At 56.0% G+C, this 24,602-nt stretch overlaps 1 protein-coding gene across 1 annotated transcript in view; it reads right to left on the reverse strand.

Annotated features, from left to right (window-relative positions):
* NOL4L (nucleolar protein 4 like) overlaps positions 1 to 24,602 on the reverse strand; it is an 86,883-nt gene that overhangs the window by 17,527 nt on the left and 44,754 nt on the right. The window lies entirely within an intron of this gene.

A 24,602-nucleotide genomic window follows, 5' to 3' on the forward strand; every position in this document is an offset into this window, starting at 1 on the left:
GGGGTTAGTGAGAGGCGTGTTAGCTCTGGAAGAGGTCGGGGTTAGTGAGAGGTGTGTTAGCTCTGGAAGAGGTCGGGGTTAGTGAGAGGCGTGTTAGCTCTGGAAGAGGTCGGGGTTAGTGAGAGGCGTGTTAGCTCTGGAAGAGGCCAGGGTTAGTGAGAGGCGTGTTAGCTCTGGAAGAGGTCAGGGTTAGTGAGAGGTGTGTTAGCTCTGGAAGAGGCCAGGGTTAGTGAGAGGCGTGTTAGCTCTGGAAGAGGTCGGGGTTAGTGAGAGGCGTGTTAGCTCTGGAAGAGGTCGGGGTTAGTGAGAGGCGTGTTAGCTCTGGAAGGGGCCAGGGTTAGTGAGAGGCGTGTTAGCTCTGGAAGAGGCCAGGGTTAGTGAGAGGCGTGTTAGCTCTGGAAGAGGTCGGGGTTAGTGAGAGGTGTGTTAGCTCTGGAAGAGGTCGGGGTTAGTGAGAGGTGTGTTAGCTCTGGAAGAGGTCGGGGTTAGTGAGAGGCGTGTTAGCTCTGGAAGAGGTCGGGGTTAGTGAGAGGCGTGTTAGCTCTGGAAGAGGTCGGGGTTAGTGAGAGGCGTGTTAGCTCTGGAAGAGGCCAGGGTTAGTGAGAGGCGTGTTAGCTCTGGAAGAGGTCGGGGTTAGTGAGAGGTGTGTTAGCTCTGGAAGAGGTCGGGGTTAGTGAGAGGCGTGTTAGCTCTGGAAGAGGTCGGGGTTAGTGAGAGGCGTGTTAGCTCTGGAAGAGGTCGGGGTTAGTGAGAGGTGTGTTAGCTCTGGAAGAGGTCGGGGTTAGTGAGAGGCGTGTTAGCTCTGGAAGAGGTCGGGGTTAGTGAGAGGCGTGTTAGCTCTGGAAGAGGCCAGGGTTAGTGAGAGGCGTGTTAGCTCTGGAAGAGGTCAGGGTTAGTGAGAGGTGTGTTAGCTCTGGAAGAGGCCAGGGTTAGTGAGAGGCGTGTTAGCTCTGGAAGAGGTCGGGGTTAGTGAGAGGCGTGTTAGCTCTGGAAGAGGTCGGGGTTAGTGAGAGGCGTGTTAGCTCTGGAAGAGGTCGGGGTTAGTGAGAGGCGTGTTAGCTCTGGAAGAGGTCGGGGTTAGTGAGAGGTGTGTTAGCTCTGGAAGAGGTCAGCGTTAGTGAGAGGCGTGTTAGCTCTGGAAGAGGTCGGGGTTAGTGAGAGGTGTGTTAGCTCTGGAAGAGGTCGGGGTTAGTGAGAGGCGTGTTAGCTCTGGAAGAGGCCAGGGTTAGTGAGAGGTGTGTTAGCTCTGGAAGAGGCCAGGGTTAGTGAGAGGCGTGTTAGCTCTGGAAGAGGTCGGGGTTAGTGAGAGGCGTGTTAGCTCTGGAAGAGGTCGGGGTTAGTGAGAGGCGTGTTAGCTCTGGAAGAGGTCGGGGTTAGTGAGAGGCGTGTTAGCTCTGGAAGAGGCCAGGGTTAGTGAGAGGCGTGTTAGCTCTGGAAGAGGTCGGGGTTAGTGAGAGGCGTGTTAGCTCTGGAAGAGGTCGGGGTTAGTGAGAGGCGTGTTAGCTCTGGAAGAGGCCAGGGTTAGTGAGAGGCGTGTTAGCTCTGGAAGAGGTCGGGGTTAGTGAGAGGTGCGTTAGCTCTGGAAGGGGTGAGGGTTAGTGAGAGGCGTGTTAGCTCTGGAAGGGGTGAGGGTTAGTGAGAGGTGTGTTAGCTCTGGAAGAGGCCAGGGTTAGTGAGAGGCGTGTTAGCTCTGGAAGAGGTCGGGGTTAGTGAGAGGTGTGTTAGCTCTGGAAGAGGTCGGGGTTAGTGAGAGGCGTGTTAGCTCTGGAAGAGGTCGGGGTTAGTGAGAGGCGTGTTAGCTCTGGAAGAGGCCAGGGTTAGTGAGAGGCGTGTTAGCTCTGGAAGAGGCCAGGGTTAGTGAGAGGCGTGTTACCTCTGGAAGAGGTCGGGGTTAGTGAGAGGTGTGTTAGCTCTGGAAGAGGTCGGGGTTAGTGAGAGGTGTGTTAGCTCTGGAAGAGGTCAGGGTTAGTGAGAGGTGTGTTAGCTCTGGAAGAGGTCGGGGTTAGTGAGAGGTGTGTTAGCTCTGGAAGAGGTCGGGGTTAGTGAGAGGCGTGTTAGCTCTGGAAGAGGTCGGGGTTAGTGAGAGGTGTGTTAGCTCTGGAAGAGGTCGGGGTTAGTGAGAGGTGTGTTAGCTCTGGAAGAGGCCAGGGTTAGTGAGAGGCGTGTTAGCTCTGGAAGGGGTGAGGGTTAGTGAGAGGCGTGTTAGCTCTGGAAGGGGTGAGGGTTAGTGAGAGGTGTGTTAGCTCTGGAAGAGGTCAGGGTTAGTGAGAGGCGTGTTAGCTCTGGAAGAGGTCGGGGTTAGTGAGAGGCGTGTTAGCTCTGGAAGAGGTCGGGGTTAGTGAGAGGCGTGTTAGCTCTGGAAGAGGCCAGGGTTAGTGAGAGGCGTGTTAGCTCTGGAAGAGGTCGGGGTTAGTGAGAGGTGTGTTAGCTCTGGAAGAGGTCGGGGTTAGTGAGAGGCGTGTTAGCTCTGGAAGGGGCCAGGGTTAGTGAGAGGCGTGTTAGCTCTGGAAGAGGTCGGGGTTAGTGAGAGGTGTGTTAGCTCTGGAAGAGGTCGGGGTTAGTGAGAGGTGTGTTAGCTCTGGAAGAGGTCGGGGTTAGTGAGAGGTGTGTTAGCTCTGGAAGAGGCCAGGGTTAGTGAGAGGCGTGTTAGCTCTGGAAGAGGTCGGGGTTAGTGAGAGGCGTGTTAGCTCTGGAAGAGGCCAGGGTTAGTGAGAGGCGTGTTAGCTCTGGAAGAGGTCGGGGTTAGTGAGAGGCGTGTTAGCTCTGGAAGAGGCCAGGGTTAGTGAGAGGCGTGTTAGCTCTGGAAGAGGTCGGGGTTAGTGAGAGGTGTGTTAGCTCTGGAAGAGGCCAGGGTTAGTGAGAGGCGTGTTAGCTCTGGAAGAGGTCGGGGTTAGTGAGAGGCGTGTTAGCTCTGGAAGAGGCCAGGGTTAATGAGAGGCGTGTTAGCTCTGGAAGAGGCCAGGGTTAGTGAGAGGCGTGTTAGCTCTGGAAGAGGTCTGGGTTAGTGAGAGGTGTGTTAGCTCTGGAAGAGGTCGGGGTTAGTGAGAGGTGTGTTAGCTCTGGAAGAGGTCGGGGTTAGTGAGAGGTGTGTTAGCTCTGGAAGAGGTCGGGGTTAGTGAGAGGTGTGTTAGCTCTGGAAGAGGTCGGGGTTAGTGAGAGGTGTGTTAGCTCTGGAAGAGGTCGGGGTTAGTGAGAGGCGTGTTAGCTCTGGAAGAGGTCGGGGTTAGTGAGAGGTGTCTTAGCTCTGGAAGAGGTCGGGGTTAGTGAGAGGCGTGTTAGCTCTGGAAGAGGTCGGGGTTAGTGAGAGGCGTGTTAGCTCTGGAAGAGGTCGGGGTTAGTGAGAGGCGTGTTAGCTCTGGAAGAGGTCGGGGTTAGTGAGAGGTGTGTTAGCTCTGGAAGAGGTCGGGGTTAGTGAGAGGCGTGTTAGCTCTGGAAGAGGTCGGGGTTAGTGAGAGGCGTGTTAGCTCTGGAAGAGGCCAGGGTTAGTGAGAGGTGTGTTAGCTCTGGAAGAGGTCAGGGTTAGTGAGAGGCGTGTTAGCTCTGGAAGAGGTCGGGGTTAGTGAGAGGTGTGTTAGCTCTGGAAGAGGTCGGGGTTAGTGAGAGGCGTGTTAGCTCTGGAAGAGGTCGGGGTTAGTGAGAGGCGTGTTAGCTCTGGAAGAGGCCAGGGTTAGTGAGAGGCGTGTTAGCTCTGGAAGAGGCCAGGGTTAGTGAGAGGCGTGTTAGCTCTGGAAGAGGTCGGGGTTAGTGAGAGGTGTGTTAGCTCTGGAAGAGGTCGGGGTTAGTGAGAGGCGTATTAGCTCTGGAAGAGGTCGGGGTTAGTGAGAGGCGTGTTAGCTCTGGAAGAGGTCGGGGTTAGTGAGAGGCGTGTTAGCTCTGGAAGAGGTCGGGGTTAGTGAGAGGCGTGTTAGCTCTGGAAGAGGCCAGGGTTAGTGAGAGGTGTGTTAGCTCTGGAAGAGGCCAGGGTTAGTGAGAGGTGTGTTAGCTCTGGAAGAGGTCGGGGTTAGTGAGAGGCGTGTTAGCTCTGGAAGAGGTCGGGGTTAGTGAGAGGCGTGTTAGCTCTGGAAGAGGTCGGGGTTAGTGAGAGGTGTGTTAGCTCTGGAAGAGGTCAGGGTTAGTGAGAGGCGTGTTAGCTCTGGAAGAGGTCGGGGTTAGTGAGAGGCGTGTTAGCTCTGGAAGAGGTCGGGGTTAGTGAGAGGCGTGTTAGCTCTGGAAGAGGCCAGGGTTAGTGAGAGGTGTGTTAGCTCTGGAAGAGGTCGGGGTTAGTGAGAGGCGTGTTAGCTCTGGAAGAGGTCGGGGTTAGTGAGAGGCGTGTTAGCTCTGGAAGAGGTCGGGGTTAGTGAGAGGTGTGTTAGCTCTGGAAGAGGTCGGGGTTAGTGAGAGGTGTGTTAGCTCTGGAAGAGGTCGGGGTTAGTGAGAGGCGTGTTAGCTCTGGAAGAGGTCGGGGTTAGTGAGAGGTGTGTTAGCTCTGGAAGAGGTCAGGGTTAGTGAGAGGCGTGTTAGCTCTGGAAGAGGTCGGGGTTAGTGAGAGGCGTGTTAGCTCTGGAAGAGGTCGGGGTTAGTGAGAGGCGTGTTAGCTCTGGAAGAGGTCGAGGTTAGTGAGAGGTGTGTTAGCTCTGGAAGAGGTCGGGGTTAGTGAGAGGTGTGTTAGCTCTGGAAGAGGCCAGGGTTAGTGAGAGGCGTGTTAGCTCTGGAAGAGGTTGGGGTTAGTGAGAGGCGTGTTAGCTCTGGAAGAGGCCAGGGTTAGTGAGAGGTGTGTTAGCTCTGGAAGAGGTCGGGGTTAGTGAGAGGTGTGTTACCTCTGGAAGAGGCCAGGGTTAGTGAGAGGCGTGTTAGCTCTGGAAGAGGTCGGGGTTAGTGAGAGGCGTGTTAGCTCTGGAAGAGGTCGGGGTTAGTGAGAGGTGTGTTAGCTCTGGAAGAGGTCGGGGTTAGTGAGAGGCGTGTTAGCTCTGGAAGAGGTCGGGGTTAGTGAGAGGCGTGTTAGCTCTGGAAGAGGCCAGGGTTAGTGAGAGGCGTGTTAGCTCTGGAAGAGGTCGGGGTTAGTGAGAGGTGTGTTAGCTCTGGAAGAGGTCGGGGTTAGTGAGAGGCGTGTTAGCTCTGGAAGAGGCCAGGGTTAGTGAGAGGCGTGTTAGCTCTGGAAGAGGTCGAGGTTAGTGAGAGGTGTGTTAGCTCTGGAAGAGGTCGGGGTTAGTGAGAGGCGTGTTTGCTCTGGAAGAGGTCGGGGTTAGTGAGAGGCGTGTTAGCTCTGGAAGAGGTCGGGGTTAGTGAGAGGCGTGTTAGCTCTGGATTACTTTATCATATATTTTGTCATAAAGCTATCTGTACTATTTCTTGTCCTCTATTTTTCATGTCATGGTCACTCCTAATACCACAAGGCTTACATTGCTCACGCTAAATGTGAGTGAAATATATATTTTGTATTTAATAAGAATAACGGTCATCATACTCTGTTGCAGTATATGTGTATTTCTTTCCCCATTTCTCATATACCCCTGGATGTGAGCGCGCTCCATACCTTCTGCTTATACAGTACTACCCTTATGGACCTGGATTGAATCCATCCTCAAGCAGCACCCGTCAAAGGACTGTATTTACACCCTCTTTTTTCTCACCTTCACCAGTGTGACCACTTGGCTTTATTTCAATTTTAACGGTATTTGCCCTTGATCCTTGATGTCCTCATGGCCGCTACCTAGACCTGGTTTTCACAACAAACTTTTCTCTCTCTTATTTCTCCATTTCCCCTTTTCCTCTCTCTGACCATCTTCTCATCTAATTTTCTCTCTCCCATTTCTCCCCTTCTCCACCTAGTTTCTGCAGAGACCTGCGCTCTGCTAACCAACCAGCCTTTGAGTCCTCTTTACGCTCCTCCCTCTCCTCTCTCAGCTCTGCTACAGACCCTGACAACCTGGTCAGGAACTACAACTTTTCCTTATCCTCCTCTCTTGATCAACATGCCCCGCTTTCTCTCTGCCGCCCTCTCCCTTCTAACCCCAGACCCTGGCTAAATTCCCACACGCGCATGCTGAGTTCCTCCACTCGTTTCTCTGAACGCCTCTGGAGGAAATCTCACTCTCGCAGACTTCCTTCACTACACATTTATGCTATCCTGTTTCAACTCTGCCCTCTCTCAGGCTAAACAAACCTACTTTTCTTCACTTAGGCTACACTTATAGTGCCGGTGACGCGACAGTCAGGTGACGGTCGCTGGAAAATCAAATACAGATGACTTCCAGCGATCGCGACCAATCCGTCGCTCCGTGCTTACTATAAGTGCACGCGATGGCGGCAATGTATTTGTTTTCCCGCAACGTCGCGTCGCTGTCACTATAAGCGCAGCCTAAGCAACACGCACAAGACTAACCCACGCCGACTCTTCTCTGTCTTTGACTCTCTACTCAAACCGCCCTCAGCTGCCTGTTTTTTTTCCTCCATCTCACCTCAGGCCTTTGCTGCCTATTTCAAGGAAAAGGTGAAATCCATACATCAGGACATCCCCTCTGTTTCCTCCTCCCATCCTACACCGCTTCCTAACTCTCCTCCTGCCTTCCTCTACTCTTTTTCCGCTGACACAGAGGAGAATGTATTGTTGCTGATCTCTTCTCCCTCTACCACTTGCCCTTTTGACCCCATTCCCTCCCATCTCCTAAAACCTCTTGCTCCTACTCTAATCCCCACACTCTCCGACATTTTTAACTCCTCCCTCTACTCTGGTACATTTCCCTCCTCCTTCAAACATGCAACAGTTATACCATTACTCAAAACAGCAAGCTTGATCCTACCTGTCTTTCTAACTATCATCCTGTCTCCCTCCTGCCTTTTGCCTCTAAACTGCATGAACGTCTTGTATTCTTTCGCTTACTCCATTTTCTCATGACCTATTCTCTCCTAGACCCTTTACAATCTGGCTTCGCACTGCTCACTCCACTGAAAAAGCCCTCACTAAAATAACTAATGACCTCCGTGCTGCCAAAGACAAAGGTCATTACACTCTGCTCATATTACTCGACCTCTCTGTAGCATTTGAAACTGTGGACCCCCCTCTTCTCCTTCACATTCTCCATACTCTTGGTATTCGGAACAAAGCTCTATCCTGGATCTCCTCTTACCTCTTCCATTGTACTTTCAGTGTCTCTTTTCCATCACCTCCTCCTACATCGATCTCTCTGTGGGGGTACCCCAGGGCTCTGTCCAGGGACCTCTTCACTTTAAACACTCTCTCTAGGTGACCTAATCACATCTCTTGGGTTCAAATATCACCTCTATGCTGACGACACACAAATTTACTATTCAACCCCTGACCTTACACCTGCTGGACAGACTAAAGTCTCTGAATGTCTCTCTGCTGATATCATCCTGGATGGGCCTCCGCCGACTTAAACTTAACATGGCAGGCCCTCATTCTCTCCTGTCTCGATTACTGTAACCTCCTGCTGTCCGACCGTCCTGCCTCTCACCTGTCTCCCCTACAATCTATCCTAAACGCTGCTGCCAGAATCACTGTACTCTTTCCTAAATCTGTCTCAGCGTCTCCCCTGCTGAAATCCCTCTCCTGGCTTCCTATCAAATCCCGCATCTCGCACTCAATTCTCCTCCTCACTTTTAAAGCTTTACACTCTTCTGCTCCTCCTTACATCTCAGCCCAGTCTCTCTGCAGACACGCTGCTCTCACGCTCTCTCTGCAGACACGCTGCTCTCACGCTCTCTCTGCAGACACGCTGCTCTCATGCTCTCTCTGCAGACACGCTGCTCTCTCTCTCTCTCTCTGCAGAGACGCGGCGCTCTCTCTGCAGACACGCGGTGCTCTCTTTCGCTCTCTGCAGACTCTCTACTCTCTCTCTCTCTCTGCAGACACGCTGCTACGTCTCGCTCTCTGCAGACACGCCGCTCTCTCTCTCTCTGCAGACACGCTGCTCTCTCTCTCTCTGCAGACACGCTGCTCTCTCTCGCTCTCTGCAGACACGCTGCTCTCTCTCGCTCTCTGCAGACACGCTGCTCTCTCTCGCTCTCTGCAGACACGCTGCTCTCTCTCGCTCTCTGCAGACACGCTGCTCTCTCGCTCTTTGCAGTCACGCTGCTGTCTCGCTCTCTGCAGACATGCGGCACTCTCTCGCTCTCTGCAGACACGCTGCTCTCTCTCGCTCTCTGCAGACACGCTGCTCTCTCCCTCTTTGCAGACACGCTGCTGTCTCGCTCTCTGCAGACACGCGGCTCTCTCTCGCTCTCTGCAGACACGCTGCTCTCTCTCGCTCTCTGCAGACACGCTGCTCTCTCTCGCTCTCTGCAGACACGCTGCTCTCTCTCGCTCTCTGCAGACACGCTGCTCTCTCGCTCTTTGCAGACACGCTGCTGTCTCGCTCTCTGCAGACACGCGGCTCTCTCTTGCTCTCTGCAGACATGCTGCTCTCTCTCGCTCTCTCTGGAAACACGCTGCTCTCTCTCACTCTGCAGACACGCTGCTCTCTCTCACTCTGCAGACACGCTGCTCCCTCTCTCACTCTGCAGACACGCTGCTCTCTCTCTCTGCAGACACGCTGCTCTCTCTCACTCTGCAGACACGCTGCTCTCTCTCTCTCTGCAGACACGCTGCTCTCTCTCTGCAGACACGCTACTCTCTCTGCAGACACGCTGCTCTCTCTCGCTCTCTGCAGACACGCTGCTCTCTCTCTCTCTGCAGACACGCTGCGCTCTCTCTCTGCAGACACGCTGCTCTCTCTCTCTGCAGACACGCTGCTCTCTCTCTCTCTGCAGACACGCTGCGCTCTCTCTCTGCAGACACGCTGCTCTCTCTCTCTGCAGACACGCTGCTCTCTCTCTCTCTGCAGACACGCTGCGCTCTCTCTCTGCAGACACGCTGCGCTAACTCTCAGCTCAGATAAAGTTTCACAGAACAAAAACTGCCTCTGCCCAAACTCCATAGAAACGATCTTTGACCTAATCTCTAAAAATGTCTTTTACAACAAACCTCTTCCAGAGCTAACACGCCTCTCACTAACCCTCACCCCTTCCAGAGCTAACACACCTCTCACTAACCTCGACCTCTTCCAGAGCTAACACGCCTCTCACTAACCCTGGCCTCTTCCAGAGCTAACACACCTCTCACTAACCCTGGCCTCTTCCAGAGCTAACACACCTCTCACTAACCCTCACCCCTTCCAGAGCTAACACACCTCTCACTAACCCTGACCTCTTCCAGAGCTAACACACCTCTCACTAACCCCGACCTCTTCCAGAGCTAACACGCCTCTCACTAACCCCGACCCCTTCCAGAGCTAACACACCTCTCACTAACCTCGACCTCTTCCAGAGCTAACACACCTCTCACTAACCCTGGCCTCTTCCAGAGCTAACACACCTCTCACTAACCCTGGCCTCTTCCAGAGCTAACACACCTCTCACTAACCCTGACCCCTTCCAGAGCTAACACACCTCTCACTAACCCTGGCCTCTTCCAGAGCTAATACGCCTCTCACTAACCCTGACCTCTTCCAGAGCTAACACGCCTCTCACTAACCCTGACCTCTTCCAGAGCTAACACGCCTCTCACTAACCCTGACCTCTTCCAGAGCTAACACGCCTCTCACTAACCCTGACCCTTTCCAGAGCTAACACACCTCTCACTAACCCTGATCTATTCCAGAGCTAACACACCTCTCACTAACCCTGACCTCTTCCAGAGCTAACACGCCTCTCACTAACCCTGACCCTTTCCAGAGCTAACACACCTCTCACTAACCCTGATCTATTCCAGAGCTAACACACCTCTCACTAACCCTGACCTCTTCCAGAGCTAACACACCTCTCACTAACCCTGACCCCTTCCAGAGCTAACACACCTCTCACTAACCTCGACCTCTTCCAGAGCTAACACACCTCTCACTAACCCTGACCTCTTCTAGAGCTAACACACCACTCACTAACCCTGACCTCTTCCAGAGCTAACACGCCTCTCACAAACCCTGACCTCTTCCAGAGCTAACACGCCTCTCACTAACCCTGGCCTCTTCCAGAGCTAACACGCTTCTCACTAACCCTCACCCCTTCCAGAGCTAACACGCCTCTCACTAACCCTGGCCTCTTCCAGAGCTAACACGCCTCTCACTAACCCATGCCTCTTCCAGAGCTAACACGCCTCTCACTAACCCTGACCTCTTCCAGAGCTAACACGCCTCTCACTAACCCTGACCTCTTCCAGAGCTAACACCTCTCACTACCCCCGACCTCTTCCAGAGCTAACACGCCTCTCACTAACCCTGACCTCTTCCAGAGCTAACACCTCTCACTACCCCCGACCTCTTCCAGAGCTAACACGCCTCTCACTAACCCTGACCTCTTCCAGAGCTAACACGCCTCTCACTAACCCTGGCCTCTTCCAGAGCTAACACACCTCTCACTAACCCTGACCTCTTCCAGAGCTAACACGCCTCTCACTAACCCTGGCCTCTTCCTCCTCCACACATACATACAGAACTGTGGCAGCAGCCCTTCTCTCACCAACCTGTGTGACACACAGACCCACATCCTCCTAACCCTGGAGAGTGCGGGGTCTGTGGGAGTAATATCTGCTGGGCCAGGGGATCTCAGGTCCCTGTTACCATAAACCAGACTGCTCCCCCCCCCCTCATATTGCACAAACAATATACCATCCTCCCCCCTATAACACTAATACCTCCCCACAATGCACTGCCCCACCATAGATCTGATACTTTCTATCACAGCGCAGAGCTGCCCCCCATACTTCCCCACAAAGCACCCCCCTATATCACTGATACCTCTCCACAATGCAGCCTCCCCCATAGATCTAATACCCTTCCCCTCATTCAGAGCCCCCCAAAATAGTGAATACCTCTCCACGATGAACCCCCCTGTATCATTAACACCTCTCCACAATGCACAGCCTCCCCCATAAATCTAATACCCTCCCCCTCATGCAGAGCCCCCCCAAAACGCTGATACCTCCCCACATATGCACTGCCCCACCATAGATATGACACTCTCCCCCTCAGTACAAAGGACCCCCCCCCCCCGCATAACACTAATACCCACAATCTACAGCCCCTCCTCTCACCCCCATAGATCTGATACCCTCTCCTCAGCACAGATCCCCCCGGAACCTCCATAACATTAATATCCCCCAGCAGCGCAGGTATCACCAAAGTTAGACAGGCACCCCAACCAGGGGTACCGTCACACAGTGAGCAGGGGTACAGTCACACAGTGAGCAGGGGTACAGTCACACAGTGAGCAGGGGTACAGTCACACAGTGAGCAGGGGTACAGTCACACAGTGAGCAGGGGTACCGTCACACAGTGAGCAGGGGTACCGTCACACAGTGAGCAGGGGTACCGTCACACAGTGAGCAGGGGTACCGTCACACAGTGAGCAGGGGTACCGTCACACAGTGAGCAGGGGTACCGTCACACAGTGAGCAGGGGTACAGTCACACAGTGAGCAGGGGTACAGTCACACAGTGAGCAGGGGTACAGTCACACAGTGAGCAGGGGTACAGTCACACAGTGAGCAGGGGTACCGTCACACAGTGAGCAGGGGTACCGTCACACAGTGAGCAGGGGTACCGTCACACAGTGAGCAGGGGTACCGTCACACAGTGAGCAGGGGTACCGTCACACAGTGAGCAGGGGTACCGTCACACAGTGAGCAGGGGTACCGTCACACAGTGAGCAGGGGTACCGTCACACAGTGAGCAGGGGTACAGTCACACAGTGAGCAGGGGTACAGTCACACAGTGAGCAGGGGTACAGTCACACAGTGAGCAGGGGTACAGTCACACAGTGAGCAGGGGTACAGTCACACAGTGAGCAGGGGTACCGTCACACAGTGAGCAGGGGTACCGTCACACAGTGAGCAGGGGTACAGTCACACAGTGAGCAGGGGTACAGTCACACAGTGAGCAGGGGTACAGTCACACAGTGAGCAGGGGTACAGTCACACAGTGAGCAGGGGTACAGTCACACAGTGAGCAGGGGTACCGTCACACAGTGAGCAGGGGTACCGTCACACAGTGAGCAGGGGTACCGTCACACAGTGAGCAGGGGTACCGTCACACAGTGAGCAGGGGTACCGTCACACAGTGAGCAGGGGTACCGTCACACAGTGACCAGGGGTACAGTCACACAGTGAGCAGGGGTACAGTCACACAGTGAGCAGGGGTACAGTCACACAGTGAGCAGGGGTACAGTCACACAGTGAGCAGGGGTACAGTCACACAGTGACCAGGGGTACAGTCACACAGTGAGCAGGGGTACAGTCACACAGTGAGCAGGGGTACAGTCACACAGTGACCAGGGGTACAGTCACACAGTGAGCAGGGGTACAGTCACACAGTGAGCAGGGGGTACAGTCACACAGTGAGCAGGGGGTACAGTCACACAGTGACCAGGGGTACCGTCACACAGTGAGCAGGGGGTACAGTCACACAGTGAGCAGGGGTACAGTCACACAGTGAGCAGGGGTACAGTCACACAGTGACCAGGGGTACAGTCACACAGTGACCAGGGGTACAGTCACACAGTGAACAGGGGGTACAGTCACACAGTGAGCAGGGGTACAGTCACACAGTGACCAGGGGTACAGTCACACAGTGAGCAGGGGTACAGTCACACAGTGACCAGGGGTACAGTCACACAGTGAGCAGGGGTACAGTCACACAGTGAGCAGGGGGTACAGTCACACAGTGAGCAGGGGGTACAGTCACACAGTGACCAGGGGTACCGTCACACAGTGAGCAGGGGGTACAGTCACACAGTGAGCAGGGGGTACAGTCACACAGTGAGCAGGGGTACAGTCACACAGTGAGCAGGGGTACAGTCACACAGTGAGCAGGGGGTACAGTCACACAGTGAGCAGGGGGTACAGTCACACAGTGACCAGGGGTACCGTCACACAGTGAGCAGGGGTACCGTCACACAGTGAGCAGGGGTACCGTCACACAGTGAGCAGGGGTACAGTCACACAGTGAGCAGGGGTACAGTCACACAGTGAGCAGGGGTACCGTCACACAGTGAGCAGGGGTACCGTCACACAGTGAGCAGGGGTACCGTCACACAGTGAGCAGGGGTACCGTCACACAGTGACCAGGGGTACCGTCACACAGTGACCAGGGGTACAGTCACACAGTGACCAGCGGTACCGTCACACAGTGAGCAGGGGTACAGTCACACAGTGACCAGGGGTACCGTCACACAGTGACCAGGGGTACAGTCACACAGTGACCAGGGGTACAGTCACACAGTGAGCAGGGGTACAGTCACACAGTGAGCAGGGGTACAGTCACACAGTGACCAGGGGTACAGTCACACAGTGACCAGGGGTACAGTCACACAGTGACCAGGGGTACCGTCACACAGTGAGCAGGGGTACAGTCACACAGTGAGCAGGGGTACAGTCACACAGTGACCGGGGGTACCGTCACACAGTGAGCGGGGGTACAGTCACACAGTGAGCGGGGGTACCGTCACACAGTGAGCGGGGGTACAGTCACACAGTGAGCGGGGGTACCGTCACACAGTGACCGGGGGTACAGTCACACAGTGAGCGGGGGTACAGTCACACAGTGACCGGGGGTACAGTCACACAGTGAGCGGGGGTACAGTCACACAGTGAGCGGGGGTACAGTCACACAGTGAGCGGGGGTACAGTCACACAGTGAGCGGGGGTACAGTCACACAGTGACCGGGGGTACAGTCACACAGTGAGCAGGGGTACAGTCACACACTGAGCAGGGGGTACAGTCACACAGTGAGCAGGGGTACAGTCACACAGTGAGCAGGGGTACAGTCACACAGTGAGCAGGGGTACCGTCACACAGTGACCAGGGGTACCGTCACACAGTGAGCAGGGGGTACAGTCACACAGTGACCAGGGGTACAGTCACACAGTGAACAGGGGGTACAGTCACACAGTGACCAGGGGTACCGTCACACAGTGACCAGGGGTACAGTCACACAGTGAGCAGGGGTACAGTCACACAGTGATCAGGGGTACAGTCACACAGTGAACAGGGGGTACAGTCACACAGTGACCAGGGGTACCGTCACACAGTGAGCAGGGGTACAGTCACACAGTGACCAGGGGTACAGTCACACAGTGACCAGGGGTACAGTCACACAGTGAGCAGGGGTACAGTCACACAGTGAGCAGGGGTACAGTCACACAGTGACCGGGGGTACCGTCACACAGTGACCATGGGTACCGTCACACAGTGACCAGGGGTACAGTCACACAGTGACCAGGGGTACAGTCACACAGTGAGCAGGGGTACAGTCACACAGTGACCAGGGGTACAGTCACACAGTGACCAGGGGTACAGTCACACAGTGAACAGGGGGTACCGTCACACAGTGAACAGGGGGTACCGTCACACAGTGACCAGGGGTACAGTCACACAGTGAGCAGGGGTACAGTCACACAGTGACCAGGGGTACAGTCACACAGTGAGCAGGGGAACAGTCACACAGTGAGCAGGGGTACCGTCACACAGTGACCAGGGGTACAGTCACACAGTGAGCAGGGGAACAGTCACACAGTGAGCAGGGGTACAGTCACACAGTGACCAGGGGGTACAGTCACACAGTGAGCAGGGGTACCGTCACACAGTGACCAGGGGTACAGTCACACAGTGACCAGGGGTACAGTCACACAGTGAGCAGGGGTACAGTCACACAGTGAGCAGGGGTACAGTCACACAGTGACCAGGGGTACAGTCACACAGTGAACAGGGGTACAGTCACACAGTGAACAGGGGTACCGTCACACAGTGACCAGGGGTACAGTCACACAGTGACCAGGGGTACAGTCACACAGTGAGCAGGGGTACAGTCACACAGTGAGCAGGGGAACAGTCACACAGTGAGCAGGGGTACCGTCACACAGTGAGCAGGGGTACAGTCACACAGTGAGCAGGGGAACAGTCACACAGTGAGCAGGGGGTACAGTCACACAGTGAGCAGGGGTACCGTCACACAGTGACCAGGGGTACCGTCACACAGTGAGCAGGGGTACAGTCACACAGTGAGCAGGGGAACAGTCACACAGTGAGCAGGGGAACAGTCACACAGTGACCAGGGGTACCGTCACACAGTGAGCAGGGGTACAGTCACACAGTGAGCAGGGGTACAGTCACACAGTGAGCAGGGGGTACAGTCACACAGTGAGCAGGGGGTACAGTCACACAGTGACCAGGGGTACAGTCACACAGTGAGCAGGGGTACCGTCACACAGTGACCAGGGGTACAGTCACACAGTGACCAGGGGGAACAGTCACACAGTGACCAGGGGGTACAGTCACACAGTGAGCAGGGGTACAGTCACACAGTGAGCAGGGGTACCGTCACACAGTGACCAGGGGTACAGTCACACAGTGAGCAGGGGTACCGTCACACAGTGAGCAGGGGTACCGTCACACAGTGACCAGGGGTACCGTCACACAGTGACCAGGGGTACCGTCACACAGTGACCAGGGGTACAGTCACACAGTGAGCAGGGGTACCGTCACACAGTGACCAGGGGGAACAGTCACACAGTGAGCAGGGGGTACAGTCACACAGTGACCAGGGGTACAGTCACACAGTGAGCAGGGGTACCGTCACACAGTGAGCAGGGGGTACAGTCACACAGTGAGCAGGGGTACAGTCACACAGTGAGCAGGGGTACAGTCACACAGTGACCAGGGGTACCGTCACACAGTGAGCAGGGGTACAGTAACACAGTGAGCAGGGGTACAGTCACACAGTGAGCAGGGGTACAGTCACACAGTGACCAGGGGTACAGTCACACAGTGAGCAGGGGTACAGTCACACAGTGACCAGGGGTACAGTCACACAGTGAGCAGGGGTACAGTCACACAGTGAGCAGGGGTACAGTCACACAGTGAGCAGGGGTACAGTCACACAGTGAGCAGGGGTACCGTCACACAGTGACCATGGGTACCGTCACACAGTGACCAGGGGTACAGTCACACAGTGACCAGGGGTACAGTCACACAGTGACCAGGGGTACAGTCACACAGTGAACAGGGGGTACCGTCACACAGTGAACAGGGGGTACCGTCACACAGTGAACAGGGGGTACCGTCACACAGTGAGCAGGGGTACCGTCACACAGTGAGCAGGGGTACAGTCACACAGTGAGCAGGGGTACAGTCACACAGTGAGCAGGGGGTACCGTCACACAGTGACCAGGGGTACAGTCACACAGTGAGCAGGGGTACAGTCACACAGTGACCAGGGGTACAGTCACACAGTGACCAGGGGTACAGTCACACAGTGACCAGGGGTACAGTCACACAGTGAACAGGGGGTACCGTCACACAGTGAACAGGGGGTACCGTCACACAGTGAACAGGGGGTACCGTCACACAGTGAGCAGGGGTACCGTCACACAGTGAGCAGGGGGTACCGTCACACAGTGACCAGGGGTACAGTCACACAGTGAGCAGGGGTACAGTCACACAGTGAGCAGGGGGTACCGTCACACAGTGACCAGGGGTACAGTCACACAGTGACCAGGGGTACAGTCACACAGTGAGCAGGGGTACCGTCACACAGTGAGCAGGGGTACCGTCACACAGTGACCAGGGGTACAGTCACACAGTGAGCAGGGGAACAGTCACACAGTGAGCAGGGGTACAGTCACACAGTGACCAGGGGTACAGTCACACAGTGAGCAGGGGTACAGTCACACAGTGAGCAGGGGTACAGTCACACAGTGAGCAGGGGTACAGTCACACAGTGAGCAGGGGTACAGTCACACAGTGAGCAGGGGGTACCGTCACACAGTGACCAGGGGTACCGTCACACAGTGACCAGGGGTACCGTCACACAGTGACCAGGGGTACAGTCACACAGTGAGCAGGGGTACAGTCACACAGTGACCAGGGGTACAGTCACACAGTGACCAGGGGTACCGTCACACAGTGAGCAGGGGTACAGTCACACAGTGACCAGGGGTACAGTCACACAGTGACCAGGGGTACCGTCACACAGTGACCAGGGGTACAGTCACACAGTGACCAGGGGTACAGTCACACAGTGAGCAGGGGTACAGTCACACAGTGACCAGGGGTACAGTCACACAGTGAGCAGGGGGTACAGTCACACAGTGACCAGGGGTACAGTCACACAGTGACCAGGGGTACAGTCACACAGTGACCAGGGGTACAGTCACACAGTGAACAGGGGGTACCGTCACACAGTGAACAGGGGGTACCGTCACACAGTGAGCAGGGGTACAGTCACACAGTGAGCAGGGGTACCGTCACACAGTGAGCAGGGGTACAGTCACACAGTGAGCAGGGGTACAGTCACACAGTGAGCAGGGGTACAGTCACACAGTGAGCAGGGGTACAGTCACACAGTGAGCAGGGGTACAGTCACACAGTGACCAGGGGGTACAGTCACACAGTGACCAGGGGTACAGTCACACAGTGACCAGGGGTACCGTCACACAGTGACCAGGGGTACCGTCACACAGTGACCAGGGGTACAGTCACACAGTGAGCAGGGGAACAGTCACACAGTGACCAGGGGTACAGTCACACAGTGAGCAGGGGGTACAGTCACACAGTGAGCAGGGGTACAGTCACACAGTGACCAGGGGGTACAGTCACACAGTGAGCAGGGGTACCGTCACACAGTGACCAGGGGTACCGTCACACAGTGACCAGGGGTACCGTCACACAGTGACCAGGGGTACAGTCACACAGTGACCAGGGGTACAGTCACACAGTGACCAGGGGTACAGTCACACAGTGTGCAGGGGTACAGTCACACACTGAGCAGGGGGTACAGTCACACAGTGACCATGGGTACCGTCACACAGTGAGCAGGGGGTACAGTCACACAGTGAGCAGGGGGTACAGTCACACAGTGAGCAGGGGGTGCAGTCACACAGTGAGCAGGGGTACAGTCACACAGTGAGCAGGGGTACAGTCACACAGTGAGCAGGGGTACAGTCACACAGTGACCAGGGGTACAGTCACACAGTGAGCAGGGGTACAGTCACACAGTGAGCAGGGGTACAGTCACACAGTGACCAGGGGTACAGTCACACAGTGAGCAGGGGTACAGTCACACAGTGAGCAGGGGGTACAGTCACACAGTGAGCAGGGGGTACAGTCACACAGTGACCAGGGGTACCGTCACACAGTGAGCAGGGGGTACAGTCACACAGTGAGCAGGGGTACAGTCACACAGTGAGCAGGGGTACAGTCACACAGTGACCAGGGGTACAGTCACACAGTGACCAGGGGTACAGTCACACAGTGAACAGGGGGTACAGTCACACAGTGAGCAGGGGTACAGTCACACAGTGACCAGGGGTACAGTCACACAGTGAGCAGGGGTACAGTCACACAGTGACCAGGGGTACAGTCACACAGTGAGCAGGGGTACAGTCACACAGTGAGCAGGGGGTACAGTCACACAGTGAGCAGGGGGTACAGTCACACAGTGACCAGGGGTACCGTCACACAGTGAGCAGGGGGTACAGTCACACAGTGAGCAGGGGGTACAGTCACACAGTGAGCAGGGGTACAGTCACACAGTGAGCAGGGGTACAGTCACACAGTGAGCAGGGGGTACAGTCACACAGTGACCAGGGGTACCGTCACACAGTGAGCAGGGGTACCGTCACACAGTGAGCAGGGGTACCGTCACACAGTGAGCAGGGGTACAGTCACACAGTGAGCAGGGGTACAGTCACACAGTGAGCAGGGGTACCGTCACACAGTGAGCAGGGGTACCGTCACACAGTGAGCAGGGGTACCGTCACACAGTGAGCAGGGGTACCGTCACACAGTGACCAGGGGTACCGTCACACAGTGACCAGGGGTACAGTCACACAGTGACCAGCGGTACCGTCACACAGTGAGCAGGGGTACAGTCACACAGTGACCAGGGGTACCGTCACACAGTGACCAGGGGTACAGTCACACAGTGACCAGGGGTACAGTCACACAGTGAGCAGGGGTACAGTCACACAGTGAGCAGGGGTACAGTCACACAGTGACCAGGGGTACAGTCACACAGTGACCAGGGGTACAGTCACACAGTGACCAGGGGTACCGTCACACAGTGAGCAGGGGTACAGTCACACAGTGAGCAGGGGTACAGTCACACAGTGACCGGGGGTACCGTCACACAGTGAGCGGGGGTACAGTCACACAGTGAGCGGGGGTACCGTCACACAGTGAGCGGGGGTACAGTCACACAGTGAGCGGGGGTACCGTCACACAGTGACCGGGGGTACAGTCACACAGTGAGCGGGGGTACAGTCACACAGTGACCGGGGGTACAGTCACACAGTGAGCGGGGGTACAGTCACACAGTGAGCGGGGGTACAGTCACACAGTGAGCGGGGGTACAGTCACACAGTGAGCGGGGGTACAGTCACACAGTGACCGGGGGTACAGTCACACAGTGAGCAGGGGTACAGTCACACACTGAGCAGGGGGTACAGTCACACAGTGAGCAGGGGTACAGTCACACAGTGAGCAGGGGTACAGTCACACAGTGAGCAGGGGTACCGTCACACAGTGACCAGGGGTACCGTCACACAGTGAGCAGGGGGTACAGTCACACAGTGACCAGGGGTACAGTCACACAGTGAACAGGGGGTACAGTCACACAGTGACCAGGGGTACCGTCACACAGTGACCAGGGGTACAGTCACACAGTGAGCAGGGGTACAGTCACACAGTGATCAGGGGTACAGTCACACAGTGAACAGGGGGTACAGTCACACAGTGAGCAGGGGTACAGTCACACAGTGACCAGGGGTACAGTCACACAGTGACCAGGGGTACAGTCACACAGTGAGCAGGGGTACAGTCACACAGTGAGCAGGGGTACAGTCACACAGTGACCGGGGGTACCGTCACACAGTGACCATGGGTACCGTCACACAGTGACCAGGGGTACAGTCACACAGTGACCAGGGGTACAGTCACACAGTGAGCAGGGGTACAGTCACACAGTGACCAGGGGTACAGTCACACAGTGACCAGGGGTACAGTCACACAGTGAACAGGGGGTACCGTCACACAGTGAACAGGGGGTACCGTCACACAGTGACCAGGGGTACAGTCACACAGTGAGCAGGGGTACAGTCACACAGTGACCAGGGGTACCGTCACACAGTGACCAGGGGTACAGTCACACAGTGAGCAGGGGAACAGTCACACAGTGAGCAGGGGTACAGTCACACAGTGACCAGGGGGTACAGTCACACAGTGAGCAGGGGTACCGTCACACAGTGACCAGGGGTACAGTCACACAGTGACCAGGGGTACAGTCACACAGTGAGCAGGGGTACAGTCACACAGTGAGCAGGGGTACAGTCACACAGTGACCAGGGGTACAGTCACACAGTGAACAGGGGTACAGTCACACAGTGAACAGGGGTACCGTCACACAGTGACCAGGGGTACAGTCACACAGTGACCAGGGGTACAGTCACACAGTGAGCAGGGGTACAGTCACACAGTGAGCAGGGGAACAGTCACACAGTGAGCAGGGGTACCGTCACACAGTGAGCAGGGGTACAGTCACACAGTGAGCAGGGGAACAGTCACACAGTGAGCAGGGGGTACAGTCACACAGTGAGCAGGGGTACCGTCACACAGTGAGCAGGGGAACAGTCACACAGTGAGCAGGGGAACAGTCACACAGTGACCAGGGGTACCGTCACACAGTGAGCAGGGGTACCGTCACACAGTGAGCAGGGGTACAGTCACACAGTGAGCAGGGGTACAGTCACACAGTGAGCAGGGGGTACAGTCACACAGTGAGCAGGGGAACAGTCACACAGTGAGCAGGGGAACAGTCACACAGTGACCAGGGGTACCGTCACACAGTGAGCAGGGGTACAGTCACACAGTGAGCAGGGGTACAGTCACACAGTGAGCAGGGGGTACAGTCACACAGTGAGCAGGGGGTACAGTCACACAGTGACCAGGGGTACAGTCACACAGTGAGCAGGGGTACCGTCACACAGTGACCAGGGGTACAGTCACACAGTGACCAGGGGGAACAGTCACACAGTGACCAGGGGGTACAGTCACACAGTGAGCAGGGGTACAGTCACACAGTGAGCAGGGGTACCGTCACACAGTGACCAGGGGTACAGTCACACAGTGAGCAGGGGTACCGTCACACAGTGAGCAGGGGTACCGTCACACAGTGACCAGGGGTACCGTCACACAGTGACCAGGGGTACCGTCACACAGTGACCAGGGGTACAGTCACACAGTGAGCAGGGGTACCGTCACACAGTGACCAGGGGGAACAGTCACACAGTGAGCAGGGGGTACAGTCACACAGTGACCAGGGGTACAGTCACACAGTGAGCAGGGGTACCGTCACACAGTGAGCAGGGGGTACAGTCACACAGTGAGCAGGGGTACAGTCACACAGTGAGCAGGGGTACAGTCACACAGTGACCAGGGGTACCGTCACACAGTGAGCAGGGGTACAGTAACACAGTGAGCAGGGGTACAGTCACACAGTGAGCAGGGGTACAGTCACACAGTGACCAGGGGTACAGTCACACAGTGAGCAGGGGTACAGTCACACAGTGACCAGGGGTACAGTCACACAGTGAGCAGGGGTACAGTCACACAGTGAGCAGGGGTACAGTCACACAGTGAGCAGGGGGTACAGTCACACAGTGACCAGGGGTACCGTCACACAGTGACCATGGGTACCGTCACACAGTGACCAGGGGTACAGTCACACAGTGACCAGGGGTACAGTCACACAGTGACCAGGGGTACAGTCACACAGTGAACAGGGGGTACCGTCACACAGTGAACAGGGGGTACCGTCACACAGTGAACAGGGGGTACCGTCACACAGTGAGCAGGGGTACCGTCACACAGTGAGCAGGGGTACAGTCACACAGTGAGCAGGGGTACAGTCACACAGTGAGCAGGGGGTACCGTCACACAGTGACCAGGGGTACAGTCACACAGTGAGCAGGGGTACAGTCACACAGTGACCAGGGGTACAGTCACACAGTGACCAGGGGTACAGTCACACAGTGACCAGGGGTACAGTCACACAGTGAACAGGGGGTACCGTCACACAGTGAACAGGGGGTACCGTCACACAGTGAACAGGGGGTACCGTCACACAGTGAGCAGGGGTACCGTCACACAGTGAGCAGGGGGTACCGTCACACAGTGACCAGGGGTACAGTCACACAGTGAGCAGGGGTACAGTCACACAGTGAGCAGGGGGTACCGTCACACAGTGACCAGGGGTACAGTCACACAGTGACCAGGGGTACAGTCACACAGTGAGCAGGGGTACCGTCACACAGTGAGCAGGGGTACCGTCACACAGTGACCAGGGGTACAGTCACACAGTGAGCAGGGGAACAGTCACACAGTGAGCAGGGGTACAGTCACACAGTGACCAGGGGTACAGTCACACAGTGAGCAGGGGTACAGTCACACAGTGAGCAGGGGTACAGTCACACAGTGAGCAGGGGTACAGTCACACAGTGAGCAGGGGTACAGTCACACAGTGAGCAGGGGGTACCGTCACACAGTGACCAGGGGTACCGTCACACAGTGACCAGGGGTACCGTCACACAGTGACCAGGGGTACAGTCACACAGTGAGCAGGGGTACAGTCACACAGTGACCAGGGGTACAGTCACACAGTGACCAGGGGTACCGTCACACAGTGAGCAGGGGTACAGTCACACAGTGACCAGGGGTACAGTCACACAGTGACCAGGGGTACCGTCACACAGTGACCAGGGGTACAGTCACACAGTGACCAGGGGTACAGTCACACAGTGAGCAGGGGTACAGTCACACAGTGACCAGGGGTACAGTCACACAGTGAGCAGGGGGTACAGTCACACAGTGACCAGGGGTACAGTCACACAGTGACCAGGGGTACAGTCACACAGTGACCAGGGGTACAGTCACACAGTGAACAGGGGGGTACCGTCACACAGTGAACAGGGGGTACCGTCACACAGTGAGCAGGGGTACAGTCACACAGTGAGCAGGGGTACCGTCACACAGTGAGCAGGGGTACAGTCACACAGTGAGCAGGGGTACAGTCACACAGTGAGCAGGGGTACAGTCACACAGTGAGCAGGGGTACAGTCACACAGTGAGCAGGGGTACAGTCACACAGTGACCAGGGGGTACAGTCACACAGTGACCAGGGGTACAGTCACACAGTGACCAGGGGTACCGTCACACAGTGACCAGGGGTACCGTCACACAGTGACCAGGGGTACAGTCACACAGTGAGCAGGGGAACAGTCACACAGTGAGCAGGGGTACAGTCACACAGTGACCAGGGGGTACAGTCACACAGTGAGCAGGGGTACCGTCACACAGTGACCAGGGGTACCGTCACACAGTGACCAGGGGTACCGTCACACAGTGACCAGGGGTACAGTCACACAGTGACCAGGGGTACAGTCACACAGTGACCAGGGGTACAGTCACACAGTGTGCAGGGGTACAGTCACACACTGAGCAGGGGGTACAGTCACACAGTGACCATGGGTACCGTCACACAGTGAGCAGGGGGTACAGTCACACAGTGAGCAGGGGTACAGTCACACAGTGAGCAGGGGTACAGTCACACAGTGAGCAGGGGGTACCATCACACAGTGAGCAGGGGGTACAGTCACACAGTGAGCAGGGGGTGCAGTCACACAGTGAGCAGGGGAACAGTCACACAGTGAGCAGGGGTACAGTCACACAGTGACCAGGGGTACAGTCACACAGTGAGCGGGGGTACAGTCACACAGTGAGCAGGGGTACCGTCACACAGTGACCAGGGGTACAGTCACACAGTGAGCAGGGGTACAGTCACACAGTGAGCAGGGGTACAGTCACACAGTGACCAGGGGTACAGTCACACAGTGACCAGGGGTACAGTCACACAGTGACCAGGGGTACAGTCACACAGTGACCAGGGGTACAGTCACACAGTGACCAGGGGTACAGTCACACAGTGACCAGGGGTACAGTCACACAGTGAGCAGGGGTACAGTCACACAGTGAGCAGGGGTACAGTCACACAGTGAGCAGGGGAACAGTCACACAGTGAGCAGGGGATCAGTCACACAGTGAGCAGGGGTACAGTCACACAGTGAGCAGGGGTACAGTCACACAGTGACCAGGGGTACAGTCACACAGTGACCAGGGGTACAGTCACACAGTGACCAGGGGTACAGTCACACAGTGACCAGGGGTACAGTCACACAGTGACCAGGGGTACAGTCACACAGTGAGCAGGGGTACAGTCACACAGTGAGCAGGGGTACAGTCACACAGTGAGCAGGGGTACAGTCACACAGTGACCAGGGGTACAGTCACACAGTGAGCAGGGGTACAGTCACACAGTGAGCAGGGGTACAGTCACACAGTGACCAGGGGTACAGTCACACAGTGACCAGGGGTACAGTCACACAGTGACCAGGGGTACAGTCACACAGTGAGCAGGGGTACAGTCACACAGTGACCAGGGGTACAGTCACACAGTGAGCAGGGGTACAGTCACACAGTGAGCAGGGGAACAGTCACACAGTGAGCAGGGGATCAGTCACACAGT

This window comes from Ascaphus truei, chromosome 15 (assembly GCF_040206685.1).
Source record: "Ascaphus truei isolate aAscTru1 chromosome 15, aAscTru1.hap1, whole genome shotgun sequence".
NCBI classification, from domain to species: domain Eukaryota; kingdom Metazoa; phylum Chordata; class Amphibia; order Anura; family Ascaphidae; genus Ascaphus; species Ascaphus truei.